The sequence below is a fragment of the Macaca thibetana genome, chromosome 11 (genome assembly GCF_024542745.1).
Source record: "Macaca thibetana thibetana isolate TM-01 chromosome 11, ASM2454274v1, whole genome shotgun sequence".
In the NCBI taxonomy this organism is placed as follows: domain Eukaryota; kingdom Metazoa; phylum Chordata; class Mammalia; order Primates; family Cercopithecidae; genus Macaca; species Macaca thibetana.
This window is the reverse complement of record NC_065588.1, coordinates 44,770,446-44,778,686: the sequence shown is the minus strand read 5'-3', so window position 1 is coordinate 44,778,686 and position 8,241 is coordinate 44,770,446. Positions and strand designations below refer to the sequence as shown.

Genomic DNA, 8,241 nt, shown 5'->3' with positions numbered 1-8,241 from the left:
ATTTAGAATGATAAGAGAAAGCAGTGAAAAAAAAAAAAAAAAAAAAAAAAACAACAGTGGAATCGTGTTTGAAATAGTCTAAGTGCTCAAATATGTTGTTAAGAATCAGAACTTCTCAAAATTATATTTCTCTTGTTTTTGGATTCAGCACAAGATTAGAACAATCTAGAAAAGGGTTTTGAGCTCTTTACCTGGAAGGCTCCTGGCACATGAACTAATATATTTCTTTTTTCTTTCTTTTTTTTTAACAAGAGAAAAACAAGTAATTTTATTAATATATGCAGTGTACATCACACAGGAGAAAACTCAATGAAAAGGTAAACACAAGTAGTGACTTACAACTCTGGATTATATTATGTAGCATCTTCCACAAAGAATACGTTTCAGAGAAGTGTGACAAGACAAAGGAAAGCAGTTTTAGGCTTCCAGAGGCAGAAACCGTGGGAAGGTAAACATATGGCAAGAAACTAACAGTAAGCTTTGTTTGTAGATTTCTCTGGTACTGTCTCAGTTGATTAGAGCCATCTTCTCATCTTGGTATCAGGAAAGCATCTTTCTCAAAGAAGTCTGTATGGCTTGCTACAGGTAGGAAAGGACAGTTAAGATAGCCATTTCTGCAACTACTGTTTCTCAAGTACCTTTAGCTTGAAATAATCAGTATGCCAAATTGGTGTATTTGGGGGTGGCATGTTCAAATTTCCCTCAGATCAAAAGAACAGAAAGGTCAGAATCTGGCCCTTATATAGTAACTGCATGACAGATGTTGCACTTGAAACATTGATACTAGGAGGAAGAGCTATAAATGTGCAAAAATAATTAAAACAAGATTCCAAAATCATGCCATAAACGAAAACAAATTTCAGTTGGACTAAGCATCTAAATGTTAAAAACAAAAATTTTGTAACTTTTGGAAGGCTGAATAAGACTATTTTTATGACATTTCCTATACAAAAACCAGAAAAAGCAAATCATTATGAAAGATTGGTAAGATTACATTAAAATTTAAAAATTCAAGATTTCATAACCAAAATATGAAGACAAACCAGACTAAACAAGATAATTGAAACATACATAACAGATTATTAGTATTCAAAATATGTGATATCTAACAACTGACAAGTAAAAAAACAAAATGGAAAAATGAGCAAAAATGCCTGTAATCCCAGTGCTTTAGGAGGCGAGATGGGAGGATCGTTTGAGTCCAGGTTTACGGTTACAGTGAGCTGTGATCCTGCCACCACACTTCAGCCTGAGCAATAGAGTGAGATCTTGTCTCTTAAAAAAAAAAAAAAAAAAAGGAGTAAAAAATATGGCCTCAGAAATCACACACTGCACTTGCTCAATATCCTGGTAGTTACAAAAGTCAGCACTGTAAAATGCAGGAGAAGGCTATATGGGGGGAATGAACACCAGGAGGCCAGGGATCACTGGTGACCATCTGGAGGCTGGCTACCACATACATAAAACAATATTTTATAGCGTTTTAAAAAATGTATTTGTATTAAAAATATAAAAACACACGCTAGAATATATGCCACCTCTAGTGGTTATCTCTGGGGACTCTGGGGAGGGAGGAAAGGGACAGGAACAAAGAGGTAACAAAATGAACTTCAAATGTATCTAATATTTGCAATTACATATATATGTGTGTCTGAAGAAAATATAGCCAAATCCTAACATTTATTACATCTGCATGGTAGAAATACATGGATTTTCTTGAACTCATTTACCTCTCCTGTATCTTTGAAATATGTCAGTAAAAAGTTTTAAGGTAATGAATCCAAAGAAATGGAAATAAAATGTGCTTTTAATAAGAATTTAGTTTTACACATTTAAAAAATTGCAATTTTCAGGACATGTAAGAATATTTTTCTAATACTGAAATAAGCATATCTTTGGCATAGAAATCACACCCTATGTGTGATCTTTAACTAAAAAATCTAATCAAGAACTATGACTAATATGTTAAACAAAACTATTCTTTGCCCATCCATCTGTCCCCTCTCATAGCCCCATTGCTAGGTGTTAGAATATAGTTCTGTACATATCTTCATATCTACAAAGAATTAAGATGTTGTATCAAAGATGTCCAGAAGTTATATATGGTGGAGGATTAGTTGGCTTAATCGTTGACACACAACACAAAATACCAAAAGCAACATAATATATAGGATGCAAAATAGAACTGTCACTAAGGTCAAATAATACAAAAAAAATCACATCATTTAAATTTGATGCATTGCAAACAAAATAACTTCTTTAGAATTATTATGTACGCAACTTGCAAAGCTCAAAAAGTAATAGCACAGAGCCATAAATCTGACAAGGCACCTTAAAAATAGCCATCAAACATATACAAATATCAGATACAAACACAGTTAAACTCCAAAAGCAGTAACCACAGAAATAAATAGGGAAAAAATATGCATTCTTTCTAGACAGTCTCCTTTTCTGAAGTAAAGTCTTTAAAAAAAGTACAAAAAATATTTATCATATATTTTAAAACCTATCATCAAAGTCCAAATCTCTGTTAAAAAAAGAATGTTTTTCTTCAAGTCAATAAAGTTCAGATTCATACATTTTCTAAAGAAACAATGACAGTCTTCATGCTAAATATAGGAAGAGAAAAAGCTTTTAATTTTGTTTGTTAACTCGTTTATTCAACAAACATTTAGTGAGTGTTGTGTGAACCTGTTTTAGGTGCTGGGGATATAGAATAAAGACACAATCATTAGCTGCAGACAACTTAGCCAAATGGAGCTGGATCCACCACTGGCAACCTTAAAGTTACCTCCCACGGTCCTTAAGATGAAACGCAACTTCAAACTCTGCCATGCTTAGCATCTTGTTGCAAAACAAATAATGGTCTACCTAGTTTGCTAATGGTAGCACTGTGGCTCTATTAATATTAACCATGTATTGATGAAGTTGACTTTCATAAAGGATTCTGTGAAAGTTCAGAGGCATAAAGTATTTAAGGACAAACTAGTACTGGTCCGCAACAAGAACAGCATCGGTATTCTGCTTTCACAGAAGCCAAGAAAACCAAGAAAAATTTCATTCTGAGTATATACAGAACTGCTTGACAGAGGTCATTCTATACGTGTGGTACATGTACAAATGTGACATAAGACGTATGAATGATTGCAGTCGTTGTTAAATAACGAAGTATGCCAAATTAGTCATCAGGTTTCAAAGAATCATAGACTTCTTTCAAGAGGTCTCGCCACGTTTTAAGGAAACGTGCATTTTCTGTACATTTGAAGGCAAGCTCTTCCACTTGAGCTGATACTGCAGATGTGGCTTCAAGAAGTTTGGTTAATGAAAAGGCTGCATCTCCCATCTGCAGCTCCACTTCCTCCAGCGGGTCCACCGTTCGGCCGCTGCTCCTGCTCGGAACTGGCCAGCCCAAACTCGCTGGGCCGCCTGGGGAAGAGGCTGCAGAGGCGTCTCAAGAGGAGGGAGAAGAGAGAGGCGGCGGGGGCGGCAAAGAAACCTGCAACTCCTCAGCGTCTGCCATGGGGAAGGGCTGGGACCGCGGAATCCGACCCCAGCAGCCGAACCGACACCAACCGTCTTTTTAATATATTTCTTTTTTCTAATACTGACACCTAGATCGACAAAAGAAGTCTGTTCCTAGAGAAAGGTAGTTGTTGTTCTTTTCCTCCTGTGTGAAGGTTTATTGGGGCATTTGTTAATGGGTCAGAGTACCTTGAGGCTCTCTCCATTGGGGATAACAAGAGTTAGGTCGACCTTGATGTCTCTGGCCAGCTCCTCAGGCACTCATCAGTTCTTTTCATCCCTTCCTCTCCTCCACATCTCCCTTGCTGTGTACTTTCTTTGTCATTGAGCATTCCTGGAGCTCTGCTCTCATAGTAGGGCCATTCTCTCCTACCCCCCATCATCTATCCCTCCTTGATCTTGTTTTTATTTCTCTATTCACTAATATATTCTGATCTGCTCTCAGGATTGACTCTTCTTTTGCTTGGGAACATTAAAATATTAAAATTAAGGCAATGGGTAACATCAAAGTCTAATCATAACCAATTGGCTAATTGTGCTGATCACTGCCCATAAGTTATCTAAATAAAAGTCTTAAAACCATGCAAGAGAGATGTTACATGCCATTTTATGGCTGAAAAAATTAGATAAGAAAGGCCAGTGGATCTCCCAACACAGAGGCTGAGATCTGAGAATGGACAGACTGCCTGCTCAAGTGGGTCCCTGACCCCTGAGTAGCCTAACTGGGAGACATCACCCACTAGGGGCAGACTGACACCTCACACCTCACAGGGTGGAGTACACCCCTGAGAGGAAGCTTCCAAAGCAAGAATCAGGCAGGTACACTCACTGTTCAGCAATATTCTATCTTCTGCAGCCTCTGCTGCTGATACCCAGGCAAACAGGGTCTGGAGTGCACCTCAAGCAATCTCCAACAGACCTACAGCTGAGGGTCCTGACTGTTAGAAGGAAAACTAACAAACAGGAAGGACACCCACACCAAAACCCCATCAGTACGGGTCACCATCATTAAAGACCAGAGGCAGATAAAACCACAAAGATGGGGAAAAAGCAGGGCAGAAAAGCTGGAAATTCAAAAAATAAGAGCGCATCTCTCCCTGCAGAGGAACACAGCTCATCGCCAGCAATGGATCAAAGCTGGACGGAGAATGACTTTGACCAGATGAGAGAAGGCTTCAGTCCATCAAACTTCTCAGAGCTAAAGGAGGAATTATGTACCCAGCGCAAAGAAACTAAAAATCTTGAAAAAAGAGTGGAAGAATTGATAACTAGAATAATTAATGCAGAGAAAGCCATAAACGAACTGACAGATATGAAAACCATGACATGAGAAATAAGTGACAAATGCACAAGCTTCAGTAACCGACTTGATCAACTGGAAGAAAGAATATCAACGATTGAGGATCAAATGAATGAAATGAAGCAAGAAGAGAAAAATAAAGAAAAAAAGAAGAAAAAGAAATGAACAAAGCCTGCAAGAAGTATGGGATTATGTAAAAAGACCAAATCTACGTCTGATTGGGGTACCTGAAAGTGAGGGGGAATATGGAACCAAGTTGGAAAACACTCTTTAGGATATCATCCAGGAGAACTTCCCCAACCTAGTAGGGCAGGCCAACATTCAAATTCAGGAAATACAGAGAACGCCACAAAGATACTCCTCAAGAAGAACAACTCCAAGACACATAATTGCCAGATTCACCAAAGTTGAAATGAAGGAAAAAATCTTAAGGGCAGCCAGAGAGAAAGGTCGGGTCACCCAAAAAGGGAAGCCCATCAGACTAACAGAAGATCTCTCAGCAGAAACTCTACAAGCCAGAAGAGAGTGGGGGCCAATATTCAACATTCTTAAAGAAAAGAATTTCAACCCAGAATTTCATATCCAGCCAAACTAAGTTTCATAAGTGAAGGAGAAATAAAATTCTTTACAGATAAGCAAATGCTTAGAGATTTTGTCACCACCAGGCCTGCCTTACAAGAGACCCTGAAGGAAGCACTAAACATGGAAAGGAACAACCGGTACCAGCCATTGCAAAAACATGCCAAAATGTAAAGACCATCGAGGCTAGGAAGAAACTGCATCAACTAACGAGCAAAATAACCAGTTAATATCATAATGGCAGGATCAAGTTCACACATAATAATATTAACCTTAAATGTAAATGGACTAAATGCTCCAATTAAAAGACACAGACTGGCAAACTGGATAAAGAGTCAAGACCCATCAGTTTGCTGTATTCAGGAGACCCATCTCACATGCAGAGACATACATAGGCTCAAAATAAAGGGATGGAGGAAGATCTACCAAGCAAATGGAGAACAAAAAAAAGTAGAGGTTGCAATTCTAGTCTCTGATAAAACAGACTTTAAAACATCAAAGATCAAAAGAGACAAAGAAGGCCATTACATAATGGTAAAGGGATCAATTCAACAAGAAGAGCTAACTATCCTAAATATATATGCACCCAATACAGGAGCACCCAGATTCATAAAGCAAGTCATTAGAGATTTACAAAGAGACTTAGACTCCCATACAATAATAATGGGAGACTTCAACACCCCACTGTCAACATTAGACAGATCAATGAGACAGAAAGTTAACAAGGATATCCAGGAATTGAACTCATCTCTGCACCAAGCGGACCTAATAGACATCTACAGAACTCTCCACCCCAAATCAACAGAATATACATTCTTCTCAGCACCACATCACACTTATTCCAAAATTGACCACATAATTGGAAGTAAAGCACTCCTCAGCAAATGTACAAGAACAGAAATTATAACAAACTGTCTCTCAGACCACACTGCAATGAAACTAGAACTCAGGACTAAGAAACTCAATCAAAACTGCTCAACTACATGGAAACTGAATAACCTGCTCCTGAATGACTCCTGGGTACATAATGAAATGAAGGCAGAAATAAAGATGTTCTTTTAAACCAATGAGAACAAAGATACAACATACCAGAATCTCTGGGACACATTTAAAGCAGTGTGTAGAGGGAAATTTATAGCACTAAATGCCCACAAGAGAAAGCTGGAAAGATCTAAAATTGACACTCTAACATAACAATTAAAAGAACTAGAGAAGCAAGAGCAAACACATTCAAAAGCTAGCAGAAGGCAAGAAATAACTAAGATCAGAGCAGAACTGGAGGAGATAGAGACACAAAAAACCCTCCAAAAAATCAATGAATCCAGGAGTTGGTTTTTTGAAAAGATCAACAAAATTGATAGACCGCTAGCAAGACTAATAAAGAAGAAAAGAGAGAAGAATCAAATAGACGCAATAAAAAATGATAAAGGGGCTATCACCACCGACCCCACAGAAATACAAACTACCATCCAACAATACTATAAACACTTCTATGCAAATAAACTAGAAAATCTAGAAGAAATGGATAATTTCCTGGACACTTACACTCTCCCAAGACTAAACCAGGAAGAAGCTGAATCCCTGAATAGACCAATAGCAGGCTCTGAAATTGAGGCAATAATTAATAGCCTACCAACCAAAAAAAGTCCAGGACCAGATGGATTCACAGCTGAATTCTACCAGAGGTACAAGGAGGAGCTGGTACCATTCCTTCTGAAACTATTCCAATCAATAGAAAAAGAGAGAATCCTCCCTAACTCATTTTATGAGGCCAACATCATCCTGATACCAAAGCCTGGCAGAGACACAACAAAAAAAGAGAATTGTAGACCAATATCCCTGATGAACATCGATGCAAAAATCCTCAATAAAATACTGGCAAACCAGATCCAGCAGCACATCAAAAAGCTTATCCACCATGATCAAGTGGGCTTCTTCCCTGGGATGCAAGGCTGGTTCAACATACACAAATCAACAAACGTAATCCAGCATATAAACAGAACCAAAGACAAAAACCACATGATTATCTCAATAGATGCAGAAAAGGCCTTTGACAAAATTCAACAGCCCTTCATGCTAAAAACTCTCAATAAATTCGGTATTGATGGAACGTATCTCAAAATAATAAGAGCTATTTATGAGAAACCCACAGCCAATATCATACTGAATGGGCAAAAACTGGAAGCATTCCCTTTGAAAACTGGCACAAGACAGGGATGCCCTCTCTCACCACTCCTATTCAACATTGTGTTGGAAGTTCTGGACAGGGCAATCAGGCAAGAGAAGGAAATAAAGGGTATTCAGTTAGGAAAAGAAGAAGTCAAATTGTCCCTGTTTGCAGATGACATGATTGTATATTTAGAAAACCCCATTGTCTCAGCCCCAAATCTCCTTAAGCTGATAAGAAACTTCCACAAAGTCTCAGGATACAAAATCAATGTGCAAAAATCACAAGCATTCTTATACACCAGTAACAGACAAACAGAGAGCCAAATCATGAATGAACTTCCATTCACAATTGCTTCAAAGAGAATAAAATACCTAGGATTCCAACTTACAAGGGATGTAAAAGACCTTTTCAAGGAGAACTACAAACCACTGCTTAGTGAAATAAAAGAGGACACAAACAAATGGAAGAACATACCATGCTCATGGATAGGAAGAATCAATATTGTGAAAATGGTAATACTGCCCAGGGTTATTTATAGATTCAATGCCATCCCCATTAAGCTACCAATGACTTTCTTCACAGAATTGGAAAAAACTGCTTTAAAGTTCATGTGGAACCAAAAAAGAGCCCACATTGCCAAGACAATCCTAAGTCAAAAGAACAAAGCTGG

The 8,241-nt window shown here is 38.0% G+C and overlaps 1 pseudogene across 1 annotated transcript; it reads right to left on the bottom strand.

Annotated features, from left to right (window-relative positions):
• Positions 1–248: 248 nt before the first annotated feature.
• On the bottom strand, positions 249–3,520 carry LOC126930201 (renal cancer differentiation gene 1 protein-like; annotated as a pseudogene). The gene has a single exon (XR_007717473.1). The product of XR_007717473.1 is annotated as a renal cancer differentiation gene 1 protein-like (transcript).
• Between the last annotated feature and the right edge of the window lie 4,721 nt (positions 3,521–8,241).